At 44.2% G+C, this 14,221-nt stretch overlaps 1 pseudogene; it reads right to left on the bottom strand.

Annotated features, from left to right (window-relative positions):
• Positions 1 to 1,475: 1,475 nt before the first annotated feature.
• LOC139277819 (U2 spliceosomal RNA) lies at positions 1,476 to 1,705 on the bottom strand (annotated as a pseudogene).
• Positions 1,706 to 14,221: the final 12,516 nt, after the last annotated feature.

Genomic DNA, 14,221 nt, shown 5'->3' with positions numbered 1-14,221 from the left:
TATACTTGCCTGAGGGTGTGTAAAATATTGCCATCAAGAGATGTTCAGCAAAGCAGCACAATAAATAGAAACACAATAGCTAGGATTGGGGTGGCTGTTTTAAAGAAATGGCTTATTTTCAATTTTTCATTTGCCAATTGCTCATAAAATATATTGCATCAAGGATGTTTTGTACACACATATATATATACATGGTCTGGAGTTTGTGCTAGGTTGTGCTGGTACTTCCAGTGCAATTCGCCCCAAATCTGCCAAACCAGTGCAAAAGATCGCGGAACTTCAAGCGCAAATTACGCCCAGTGCATCGTGCTGGAAACCAGCTCCACCCACACCCAAAACTGGCCACGCCCCCAGATCGACTTAATCACCACGGCGAGTTTCTGCTAATTGCACCTGTGTGTGAATCTCTGAGTAGCTCCTAACATTAAGCAGTTTTATTTAGGTTCAAGGGCACTAATAGGCACCTTTTAAAAGCTTTTAAATATATATGTTTTTATTTGCTAAGAAAACTGACTACTGTACACCAATGAAACCAGTAAATGGTTCTATATATATTTTCAAAGTCATTTTCAGTCATTTAAAATCAAGTTACCCACAGGTGGTGCACTAAACACTCTGATTAAAAATGCTTATTTTTTGTAATAAACCCATTTTCAGCTGTATTAATAAAATTGCACCAGGTTACCATTCTTAAAGATATCAAGGAATATATTTACTGCAATTTTTTTTTAAATTGCTGCTTGGAAGATTTTATGCTTGGCAGTATGCAAACGCGTTTGAGCGGAAACTTGAGCAAAAAAACTTCAAGAAAATTTGCGCTGGGATCGTCGATTGCACCCAAAGCAGAAACTTGTGGCCTATGTATGTATGTGTGTGTATATATGCACACACATATGTATATTCATAGTGGCTTGGAGTTTCTCCTCGATTGCACAGTTTTTTGGAGTGCAATTTCCGCTAAAACTGGTGTAAAGATCCGGAATTTTAACCGCAAATTGAGTTCAGCCCAACTCTGGTTTCCGCAATCTTTAGCGCTAATTTTAAAAACATTGCATTGGAAGCAGGCCCCACCCACAAAACTGGCCACGCCCCCAGGGTGAATTCATCACCTTTGGGTGTTTCTACTAATTGTGCTCGTTGGCAGGCCTTCGAGGAGGTTCCAAAAATTAAGTTGCATCTTTTGGGCACAAGGACAACATTTTGTAATGATTTGATCTTTTAAAAAGTAACTCACTACTGTACCCCCAATGTAGCTAGAAAATAGTTCTGTATATTTTTTTTAAGTCATTTTCAGTCATTTAAAATCACAAGTGGTGGATTGACACTGTGATTTAAAATGCTTACTTTTTTTTTTTTTTTTTTTAAATTCATGTCCAATCGTTATCCAATCGTTACAATTCTTTGTCAAACGCCAGAGGTCACCCTGCACCAGTCAAGGATCACTCTGCGCCAATGCTCTTAGCCAAAAGGCCTAGAGCCACTGCACCGTTCCTGGAAGTACTGCAATACCAGGTTCGTGCCATGGAGGTGGATGGGTCAGGTCCCCCACACACCTCCGTGGAGGTGGATGGGTCACCAATCCCACCCACCTCCTGTTTACAAAAATGTAAGCATATACCTTCCTGACCAGGGAGGAACCACCCGGACGTCATGGTGGCTGGTCAGGTTAGTTATGCAGATCTTAGCCAAAAGGCCGAGAAGCGTGGTATACCCATTTTCAGCTGTATTAATCAAACTGCACCAAGTTATCTTAAACATATCAAGGAATATTTTTTAAACCAAATAAAAAAAAATTACATTTTAGAATGCTGCCAGCCTGCGCTGCTTCATTGTAGATCGCAAATGAAAACTTTTCAAACTGAGCATAATTTGGCGCACAATTTGTGCCTGTCTGGGTTCTGTCAGTGTAGTGTACGGCGAACGATAACTCTGAATCTCCAGTTAGCTTCAACACTACACCAAGAAATATGGCTAAAGGTCAGAGCTTCAGAATCTAAATCCTTTAATAATGCAGTGTGAAACTGTTGATAAAGAAAAAAACAGATCTAGAATTCTTGTAATACAACAGTAAGAATCAAATAAAACCAGCAATAAAGAGAAGTTACTTATCTCTTACTGTACATCAAAGATAAAATACAATAATTCCAGAATGATTGGATAAGAAGTCACTTACATAACAATAATTCTGGGAAGGTTTGCTACTACAGAAGATTTGTTTCTAATTGACAAAAGTTAGATATTTCTAACTAAAATGGAGGCAGACCATGCTTCTCTCTCTCTCTCTCTCTCTCTCCTGTGTCCAATTGGAAAATGCCACCCATTGGCGGGAATACATCATGACAGCTACGGTGGCCATAATCAGCCAAGAAGCTCCAACCATTACACTTCCCATCTAAAAATAACAAGGATTGAAATTTTTACCAGTTAGAGTTCAGTTTCTCTTAGTTCGTGGGATGGCTTCGAGGCGGACATCATCTGTATGAGTACGAGTTCAGCCTCATATAGCTGCGATGCATGCCATCATTGCAGACCGTACCATTCACCTTACATACCATTCCATCATCGGTGGGATAGGACTTAGTGTGAGTGGCCAGTCGTTCCGGGTAAGTTCTTTCTGCCGGAGGAGAACGACATCCCCAACAGAGGCGTCCGTCTTTGTCTTGTTCGTCTTGTGTCGAGCTGCCGGCTCTGCCGTCGAATCCGGAGTTGATCTGCATCACCGTTGTCGTCCATACAGATCCGGTTGCACCAAATTGCCAGCTAGTGCCTGGAGAAGCTGAGTTTTCGGAGTCACAAGCATGGCGAGAGTGAGTGCCTAAGGTTCGTTGTTGAGAACATAAGAACATAAGAACATAAGAATTAGGAACAGGAGTAGGCCATCTAGCCCCTCGAGCCTGCTCCGCCATTCAACAAGATCATGACTGATCTAGCCGTGGACTCATCTCCACTTACCCGCCCGCTCCCCATAACCCTTAATTCCCTTATTGGTTAAAAATCTATCTATCTGTGATTTGAATACGTTCAATGAGCTAGCCTCAACTGCTTCCTTGGGCAGACAATTCCACAGATTCACAACCCTCTGGGAAAAGAAATTCCTTCTCAACTCGGTTTTAAATTGGCTCCCCCGTATTTTGAGGCTGTGCCCCCTAGTTCTAGTCTCCCCGACCAGTGGAAACAACCTCTCTGCCTCTATCTTGTCGATCCCTTTCATTATTTAAAATATTTCCAAAAGATCACCCCTCATCCTTCTGAACTCCAACGATTAAAGACCCAGTCTACTCAATCTATCATCATAAGGTAACCCCCTCATCTCCGGAATCAGCCTAGTGAATCATTTCTGTAGCCCCTCCAAAGCTAGTATATCCTTCCTTAAGTAAGGTGACCAAAACTGCATGCAGTACTCCAGGTGCGGCCTCACCAATACCCTGTACAGTTGCAGCAGGACCTCCCTGCTTTTGTACTCCATCCCTCTCGCCATGAAGGCCAACACTCCATTCGCCTTCCTGATTACCTGCTGCACCTGCAAACTAACTTTTTGGGAGTCATGCACAAGGACCCCCAGGTCCCTCTGCATCGCAGCATGTTGTAAATTCTCCGCATTCAAATAATATTCCCTTTTACTGTTTTTTTTTCCAAGATGCATGACCTCACATTTTACGACATTGTATTCCATCTGCCAAACCTTAGCCCATTTGCTTAACCTATCTAAATCTCTTTGCAGCCTCTCTGTGTCCTCTGCACAACCCGCTTTCCCACTAATCCTTGTGTCATCTGCAAATTTTGTTACACTACACTCTGTCCCCTCTTCCAGGTCATCTATGTATATTGTAAACAGTTGTGGTCCCACTACTAACCACCGATTTCCAACCTGAAAAGGACCCATTTATCCCGACTCTCTGCTTTCTGTTAGCCAGCCAATTCTCGATCCATGCTTATAAATTTCCTCTGACTCCGCGTACCTTTATCTTCAGCAGTAACCTTTTGTGTGGCACCTTATCGAATGCCTTTTGGAAATCTAAATACACCACATCCATCGGTACACTTCTATCCACCATGCTCGTTATATACTCAAAGAATTCAAGTAAATTAGTTGAACATGATTTCCCCTTCATGAATCCATGTTGCGTCTGCTTGATTGCACTATTCCTATCTAGATGTCCCGCTATTTCTTCCTTAATGATAGTTTCAAGCATTTTCCCCACTACAGATGTTAAACTAACCGGCCTATAGTTACCTGCCTTTTGTCTGCCCCCTTTTTTAAACAGAGGCGTTACATTAGCTGCTTTCCAATCCGCTGGTACCTCCCCAGAGTCCAGAGAATGTTGGTAGATTATAACGAATGCATCTGCTATAACTTCCGCCATCTCTTTTAATACCCTGGGATGCATTTAATCAGGACCAGGGGACTTGTCTACCTTGAGTCCCATTAGCCTGTCCAGCACTACCCCCCTAGTGATAGTGATTGTCTCAAGGTCCTCCCTTCCCACATTCCCGTGACCAGCAATTTTTGGCATGGTTTTTGTGTCTTCCACTGTGAAGACCGAAGCAAAATAATTGTTTAAGGTCTCAGCCATTTCCACATTTCCCATTATTAAATCCCCCTTCTCACCTTCTAAGGGACCAACATTTACTTTAGTCACTCTTTTCCGTTTTATATATCGGTAAAAGCTTTTACTATCTGTTTTTATGTTTTGCGCAAGTTTACTTTCGTAATCTATCTTTCCTTTCTTTATTGCTTTCTTAGTCATTCTTTGCTGTCGTTTAAAATTTTCCCAATCTTCTAGTTTCCCACTAACCTTGGCCATCTTATACGCATTGGTTTTTAATTTGATATTCTCCTTTATTTCCTTGGTTATCCACGGCTGGTTCTCCCTTCTCTTACCGCCCTTCTTTTTCACTGGAATATATTTTTGTTGAGCACTATGAAAGAGCTCTTTAAAAGTCCTCCACTGTTCCTCAATTGTGCCACCGTTTAGTCTACTTTAGCCAATTCTGCCCTCATCCCACTGTAGTCCCCTTTGTTTAAGCATAGTACGCTCGTTTGAGACACTACTTCTTCACCCTCAATCTGTATTACAAATTCAACCATACTGCGATCACTCATTCCGAGAGGATCTTTTACTTGGAGATCGTTTATTATTCCTGTCTCATTACACAGGACCAGATCTAAGATAGCTTGTTCCCTTGTAGGTTCTGTTACATACTGTTCTAAGAAACAGCCCCGTATGCATTCTATGAATTCCTCCTCAAGGCTACCCCGTGCAATTTGATTTGACCAATCGATATGTAGGTTAAAATCCCCCATGATTACTGCCATTCCTTTTTCACATGCCTCCATTATTCCCTTGATTATTGTCCGCCCCACCAGTGAAGTTATTATTTGGGGGCCTATAAACTACGCCCACCAGTGACTTTTTCCCCTTACTATCTCTAATCTCCACCCACAATGATTCAACATTTTGTTCATTAGAGCCAATATCGTCTCTCACAACTGCCCTGATATCATCCATTATTAACAAAGTTACCCCACCTCCTTTCCCTCCTTGTCTATCTTTCTGAATTGTCAGATACCCCTGTATGTTTAATTCCCAGTCTTGGCCACCCTGCAACCACATTTCTGTAATGGCCACCAAATCATACCCATTTGTAATGATTTGTGCCGTCAACTCATTTACTTTATTTCGAATGCTGCGTGCATTTAGGTAGAGTGTTTTAATACTAGTTTTTAAACCATGATTTTTAGTTTTGACCCCTCCTGCAGCCCCTTTATATTCATACATATTGTCCCTTCCTATCACCTTGTGGTTTACACTTACCCCAGTGCTACTCTGCTCTGTTGCCTCCTGCCTTTTACATTCTTTCTTGGGGTCCTGTTCATCTGAGTTCTCACCCACTCAGAAGTGGAGGGAACTCCGAGTTTCCCTCCGAGTTAAGGTGAGCGCCTTCTATCACGCTCTTAACTGAGTGTCGGTGTCGGATGGACATGACCTTCGGTGCCTGAAGGATAGTACAGTTGAGGGAGGCATGGACTTTCACATTTGCCCCACTTGGGTAAACCTGTCCAGAGACTGTCCAGCCTAGGTCTGTACGTTGTGCCCACTGTGTTCCTCTTGGCCCGTTGCGAGACTCTCTGATCTTGAAGGGCTCAGGGCAGTTTCTTCCAATGAGGAGGATGATGGAGGCATCTTCTCTTGGCTCGGGTATATTTTTCGCTATTGACCTGAGCTGGGGTAACTTCTCGCAGAAATCGGGAAGTGGGATCTCGCTTCTGTCTCCGAGGATGTGGGCATTCTCGAGGATGGTAGGCAGCTGTTCTGTCTTTCCATCTGCCGCTTCTACGATTAGTCCTCGTCTCCCCTTGGCTGTGATCCTGTCTCCACCACAGGTGGTGGTATCATACTGGAAGGCTAGATCTGGGAGGTCTAACGCAACAAAGATTTCGGGGTCTCCGAAACAGGCATTAGATTGGTCGTCCAACCAAGGATACGTTTCGAGCAGGCGATCCTTGTGGTAGTTTCGACATGGAATGATCTTACAACAAGATCATATGGAAGGACAAGCCAAATAACTGGTGTACTTTGCGTTGGCTTGTATGACATGTGGCTCGTCTGTTGGCCTTTTGTGGCGGGTCTCCCCGCCGTGGGTCTCCCGCCATTCTGTCTCTGCGTCATGTGCATGAAGGAGGCATGCTCTGTGCCTTGGCATTCCTTGCAATGCGCCTTGGTCTGGCAGTCTTGCAATCTGTGCTGGTCGCCACACCTGAAACACTGGGTCTGCAGAATTCTCTTCATTCTTGAATGGGCTTTCAGCTGAAAGTGATGCAATCCGACAGGTGATGTCCTCGCCTGTCATGGTACAGGCATATCTCTGAAACTAGCAGTGTGGGCGCTGACTTCGTAGGTATAGATGTTGCCAAGACACGAAGAGAAAAGCTGTGTCTTCTGTGGCTCCCTGCCCTCTCCGAGGTTGGCTGACATAAAGGTCGCTGTCGCTGTGCTGTCTGGCTTCTTTTTTTTTCAGGAATTTAGCCAGCACGGCGACAGGACAGCCGCCGTTATCGGTCTTATGCTCTGATACGCACTTCCTCCATGCGTTGCATATGTAGGTGGGGAGTTTTTCGAGTGTCGGGCAAAGATAGTGGGGGTGGTTGAGCAGCCCCAAGTCGGGCAAGTCGTCCATCTGTGCTGCGATGTCCGTGAACAATTCGGCAAGTTCGAGAAGTTTGTGGCCTTCGTCTGCCCTGAACTTCGGAAAGCTGTTGAGCTTTTGAAGGACGGATGTTGTAATCCTCGTCTTGTCACCAAAAATCTCTTCGAGTTCCTTCCACACTTCCTGGTAGGCCATTTCAGGGTCTGCAATGTACCAGCGCCGGAACCTGTCTACCAATTCCTTGAACAACCCCTTTGTGTATTTAGCAAAAATGTAAGCTTCTGCATTGCTGGGATGGTGGCCAGGTCCACCATGGCATCGAATGCATTGCGCCATGGCTGAAACATGATCGGATCCCTATCATAAACATCGGGCTCGTGTACAGGCTGGTGCTAATGAGCGAGAGTGTCGAAAATGTCCTTTGTCTGGTTGAGGGTTGGCTCCATCCTGTTGATTGCCGGCTCGAGAGGACGGAAGCTCGAGTCGTTCGGTGCTGGCTGGAGGGACAGCTCTTCGCTCCATTCCGGATGGCTGAAAGATCGGGGCTGCTTTCCGAAGCTGGAATACGGGGGCAGAGTGAACCGGCCTGTCTGCGAGGTGCCGAAATTGCGAGGCATGATCATTTGAGGTCTGTTCTGGTGAGGTTCGGACCCAAGGCTTCTGTGCCTCACTGCATCTCCTCTACCCTTGCTTGCTGTATGGCGGCGGTTTTCCTGACTTCAAGTATCTGGAGGTCCACCTCGGCCTTCACTCCTGCCACTTCTAACTTGGCCGTTTGTCTCGCTGTTACTTCCTCAAAGTCTGCGTTCTTGACGGCAGCAATGGCATCAGCTCGAGCGTTGATCAAGGCAGTCCGATTTGAGGATGGTGTTCTTGAGATCCTTATCGAGTGTCCTGACCATCTGCTGACGCATGACCGTGATTCTAGTGCCACAGGGTGGAGCTGCTCCCTCACGTGGGTGATGGTGCTGATGCTTGACTGCGATTCTAGGGCCACGGTGTGGGAGCTGCTCCCTCACGTGGGTGATGGCGCTGATGCTCGACCGCGATTCTAGGGCCATGGGGTGGAGCAGCTCTGCCATGTGGGCGATGGCACTGTTCACGAGGTGACAGTTGTCTAGGAAGATTGATTCAGTTTGTTGAGCATCTTCCTTGAATGCTCCCATTTTATCTTGAGTGAAGAGGTCGCAGAGCGCAGATCATAGCTCCTCGCACGTCTGGAGTGCCGAGCGAGTCTCGGCTGTGACTGTTTGAAAAGTGTTCTCATCATCTGGGGCATCTTGTAGTTCGTCAAGAATTGGTTGGGTTCTCTGCCAGTGACTCTGTAATTTATTTTTTCTTGCTTCTACCATTATTGCTGAGGGCTTTTAGGGTAGGATACCTCTCTCTCTGTGATCGACTCAGAGGGTCTGGCTCGGAGGAGAGATCTCCTCGAGCACTAAGCGTTGAGTTTCCTCATGGAGGGTGTTCATGCTATCGGGAATGCCCGACATGATGATCTTCTGCCTAGTGACCTGGACGATTACTCGGGGTAATTCTAAAGTTGTGCTTCACAGTTATTTTCACTGTACTGTTTTCTGTCAGTGTGTAGCATACGGTGAGCGATAACTCTGATTCTCCAGCTAGCTTCAACACCAAACCAAGAAATATGGCTGAACGTCAGAGCATCAGAATCTAAATCCTTTAATAAATGCAGTGTGAAACTGTTGATAAAGAATAAAAACAGATCTTGAATTCTTGTAATGCAACAGTAAGAATCGAATAAAAACCACAATAAAGAGAAGTTACTTATCGCTTACTGTACATTAAAGATAAAATACAATAATTCCAGAATGATTGGATAAGGAGAAGTTACTTACCTAACTGTACTTCTGGGAAAGTTTGCTACTTCAGAAGATTTGTTTCTCATTAACAAAAGTTACAGATAGTTCGAGCTAAAATGGAGGCAGACCATACTTTCTCTCTCTCTTCTCTGTCTTTCTGCTTGTCTCTGTCCAATCGGAAAGCGCCACCCAGTCGTGGAAATATGTCATGACAGCTACGTTGACCACAATCACTCAAGAAGCTACAACCATTACAGTGCCAGAATTGCTGATTGCAATATATTCCACCCAAAACGGAAACTCTACCCCAGAATGTATATGATAACAATTATAATGCACACCCACAAATATATATATACAAATATCATCATCATCATAGGCAGTCCCTTGAAATCGAGGAAGACCTGCTTCCATTCCAAAAGTGAGTTCTTAAGTAACTGAACAGTCCAATATGGGAATTACAGTCTCTGTCACAGGTGGGACAGACAGTCGTTGAAGGAAAAGGTGGGTGGGACTGGTTTGCTGCATGCTTCTTCCGTTGCCTGCGCTTGGTTTCTGCATGCTCTCGGCGATGGGACTCGAGGTGTACAGCGCCCTCCCGAATGCACTTCCTCCACTTAGGGCGGTCTTTGGCCAGGGACTCCCAGGTGTCGGTGGGGATGTTGCATTTTATGAGGGAGGCTTTGAGGGTGTTCTTGAAATATTTCCTCTGCCCACCTTGGGCTCGCTTACCGTGTAGGAGTTCCGAGTAGAGCGCTTGCTTTGAGAGTCTTGTGTCAGGCATGCGAATAATATGGCCCGCCCAGCGGAGCTGGTCGAGTGTGGTCAGTGCTTCGAGGCTGGGGATGTTGGCCTGATCGAGGACGGTAACGTTGGTGCGTCTGTCCTCCCAGAGCATTTGCAGGATCTTGCGGAGACATCGTTGGTGGTATTTCTCCAGCGATTTGAGGTGTCTACTGTATATGGTCCACGTCTCTGAGCCATTAAGGAGGAGCCATACAAATCTATATATATACACGACAACATCCTTGATGCAATATACTATACACACTTCCAGTGTAGTACATTTTTAAAAGGATTATGAATAATATGTTTGAGATTCAAAATGAATTCCGAACTGCATATTCAGCAATTTTCTTTATATTATCCAGGGAAATTGTTCGTTAAAGGAAGCAAAGAAGAATGAGATTTGATAGAATTGTGTCATTTGGTTTAACACGTTACATCAATTTTACCTGGTTTAAATCATTCAGATTGGCATATGTGTTTTAACATCTAGCTTTTGGGGATCAGGGAAAGCTACAATAGCTGGATCAGTCAGGTAGCATGGAGCTGTAAGGAGAGAGGAGTTATAAAATTAGCTGGAAATCCAGGAGGATGACTGACTGAAGTGGGACAGTGTACTGTATTCATTATTTGTTTACTATTACTGATTGAACTAAGTTATTTGATGGTAACTGCTGTTCTGTATATTCACCTCACTGTGAAATAAAGCAGGTTACATATTAAATCAAGCCTCGTAACTTCTAGTGGTAACTCAGTCAGCCTTCAGAGAGATTGAAGAAATATGCTGCGGAAGACACAATACATATCACATTACATCCCTGGGTTATTCAATTGTACAAGTAGATAGGACAATATGAGTCAATTCCTATAAAAGTAAGATGCTGAGATCACTGAAGGGTGTGGCTGATGCCATAGCACAAGAGAAGGTATCTATGACAGACCCAAATTCGTAACACAAGCTCATTTTTGTTATCAACTAACTTTCACACATGCCCTTCCTGGGAGTGTCCTTCGCTATCACAATCAGAAGTGGGTATCCTTGCTGATTCTTCCCATTCCTAGCCTGGGTGCAATTGAGCCAGTTGTAGTGCCGGGTACCTAGCACAGGCCTACAGACCAGGAACGGAACCTGATACCTTCTGGTCTCTATGGCTCAGGACGATAATGAGGAGGAAGGGGGAGGGCAGTGCTTTCACTCACTGAGCCATTCGGGGAGCTCACCAGATAGCATTCACAAACAATTGAAGCTTCACGTGCATGGTTTAACATGCCATCTCATGGTTTAACACACCATCAGATGTGCAGAATGCTCAAATCCCCAGCCCTCTATAACTCCAGGGATGATGGTGAAACAGATTACCTCAACGCTAGTCCAGTAACTGCTTGGCTAGCAAAGGTGTAGTAAGATACACCCTCACAGGGAGAGTGCAGTCTCGGCCATACTCTTATTGGGCGATGACAAGTAGAAGTCTGGGTCTTTTCCAAAGGAAGGGATGGGTAGCCTCTTGAAGCTATTCTTATAGAGCCTCTGCTAACTGGTCATAAAGAAACACAGGTAGAGCCTAGGGTGTGGATCACCAGCCTGCTCTTCCTTGATCGGGGATGGTGTACAGCATGGCTCGGAGTGACCACTGAGACAGCAAAGGAGAGAGAGAAGAAAACCTTTGATCTCAACTACAAATAGTTGATTAATAAGTCACAGCTTTTGATGCATTATCCATTTGGTTCCTAGGTTGACAGGCCATGACTGAAATGATGAAAATGACAAGGGTTTAACTGAGAAACTCGGCCCAAAGCAATTTCATCTTCTTTATAGGAAAGTAAAATGTAAGCTTCCTTCAAATTGACAACAGGGGAGCTGTGAGTGTTTGGTCCTCACACTAAATCAAAGAAGCCAGTGTGCAATTCCCTTAAGCAATGAAAAAATGCGGCGAGAAATATAACATTATACCTGTGCGTTCTTCCAAAGCTCAGCTTTAACATGAGTTAGAGTTGCTCACAAATCTTTATGCACCTACAATGTCAAGTCTAAGATGAAATTACATAGGAAAATGCACCATAGCTGCTGGGCAAAGATCTGAGATGAGCTTAAATTCAAAAGACATAACCTCAAATCCTCAGGTGGAGAAATTTGGTGCTAAAGTACAAAGATAAAAGAATTGGGAATAGAAAGCCCCATCCTATCTCAGTAACCTCCTCCAGCCCTACAACCCTCCGAGATCTCTGCATTCCCCTAACTCTGGCCTCTTGCGCAGCCTTGATTTCTACTGTTCCATTGTTGGTGGCCGTGCCTTCAGCTGCCGAGGTCCTAAGATCACTCCTCCTCTCTACCTTGCCCTTCCTCCTTTTATGTCACTCCTTAAAACCTACTTTTTTGACTAAGCATTTGGTTAGCTTCCTGATATCTCTTTACATGGCTCGGTGTCAAACTTTGTCTGATAAAGCTCCTGAGAAGCACCTTGGGACATTTTACTATGTTAAAGGCGCTCGATAAATGCAAGCTGTTGTTGTTGTTGGTTATGAAGGGGAATAACATTGGAAACCACATCTGCTGAGTACAGAGATTTCACAGGGTAAATATAAAAGACAGTCAACCATACCGAGATGGAATTTTCCCTTGGCACTATGGAATCCTACTATGAAATTGAGAGATCAGGTTTGCTGGAAACTCTGTGGTTCTCACCAATGCACGCGTCCTGCTCAAATCTTCAAGTTCTCATCACCCTGAACCACGCCCAGAAAAGTGACAATACTCCCTGTGCACTGGTGTCTGACAACCCAATTTTTCCCGATTGCCTCCCTGATGCTGGAGCAGGCAGAGCCACGGTATTATCAGACAGGCGATGCCAGATGTGTTACACTCAGGCTTGTTTTAAACTACGTGTTTCATGTTGGCAAGGAACAACTTCGGCTTTGCACGGATGTTGAACTTAGACAGTGTAAACTGGGGTGGGGAAAGCCCAAGCTGGCTCTGGAGTGGAAGGAGACTGCTTGCCTAAGGTGTGTGGCTACGCTTCACCCCAGTATTGGGCTGTGACTCCGGAATGAGGGCAGGTTACCATCAGGGCAAAACAAAACCATTTCAGAATGACACCATGGTTGTGTGAATGCAACATTAACATAGCTTTGTACAAAGATAATGTTAAGGAACTCTAACAGCTGCACTGATGCGTAAACCTGTGCATGTTTATTTTTTCCTTTTACAAAATAAGAGAAGCACATGGATAATGCAGAGCAGATGGGATGTTGAATGTTTTATTACAATGAAGCATGTTGGCTCATTACACTACCGAGCAAATTGACTGAAATGTTGTGAGCTTTGCTTTATTTCTTGGTCCTTTGTATTATTTGGCTTTCCACGTCATGCGTGTGACGGAAGAAAACTTTTCTTTACCATGCGGCCTCTTTGATATTATTTGCCTGAAGCTTATAAAATGCAAGTCCTTCCTCTGAAACACTGATACCACCTCCCAGGCAGATCAATACAGAAGAGGCGGAACAGCAAACTAATCCAGTATGATCACCATTTAACAAAGCAGGAGCTCTATGGCCCACAAAGACCACGCCTAGTATCTGGTCAACTGTGCGAGGTGAATGTACAGTGCATCCTCCATATTCCCCCCCATGCACTGTGCAAACTGTACCATGAGTTCACAAAGTATGTAATATTCTGAAAATAATATTTTTGAAAATAAAAAATCTGAAAGACTTGCATTTATATAGCGCCTTTCACAACCACAAGACCTCCCTAAGTGCTTTACAGCCAATGAAGTACTATTTTTTCTGAAAGTATGGTCACTGCTGTAATGTAAGGAAATGTGGCAGCCACTTTGTGCACAGCAAGGTCCCACAAACAACAATGTGTTAATGACCAGATCATTTTTTTGAATGCTGGTTGACGGATAAATATTGGCCAGGACACCTGGGAAGAACTCCACTGCTCTTCTTTGAAATAGTGCCATGTGATCTTTTACTTCCACCTGAGAGGGCAGACGCCCTGGGGCCTCAGTTTAAGGTTTCATCTGAAAGATGGCACCACTGACAGTGCAGCACTCCTGGACAGGATGCAGATGTGCATCTATATATATATTGGGCCTAAAATCCCGGCCTTGCCAAGTCCGTACCAAGTGCGCACGGACCCGGTGAGGCCTCGCTAAAGCCGGTTTTCAGGGTGCGACGCACATGTGCCGAAAACCGACTTTTTCAATCTGTCAAGAGATTGGGCTCTGTTCCCATCTGTTGCCCAGTGAATGTCCTTCAAACTCTTACGCCTGATGAAAACAGGTGCATAGCTTACTTTTACCAGCGTAAGAGTTTTAAAACATATGAAAATTAAATTTAAATATACATTTTTATAGTAAAAATCCTGTCCATTAAGGTAAGTTTATTTTTAACATTATTAAAACACATAAAAAAATTCCAAAAGATATATATTTTTCCTAAAACATTTAATTGCATTTAAT

This window comes from Pristiophorus japonicus, chromosome 12 (genome assembly GCF_044704955.1).
Source record: "Pristiophorus japonicus isolate sPriJap1 chromosome 12, sPriJap1.hap1, whole genome shotgun sequence".
Classification (NCBI taxonomy): domain Eukaryota; kingdom Metazoa; phylum Chordata; class Chondrichthyes; family Pristiophoridae; genus Pristiophorus; species Pristiophorus japonicus.
Note: the sequence above shows the minus strand (reverse complement) of the source record. Positions and strands in the feature narration are given on the sequence as shown.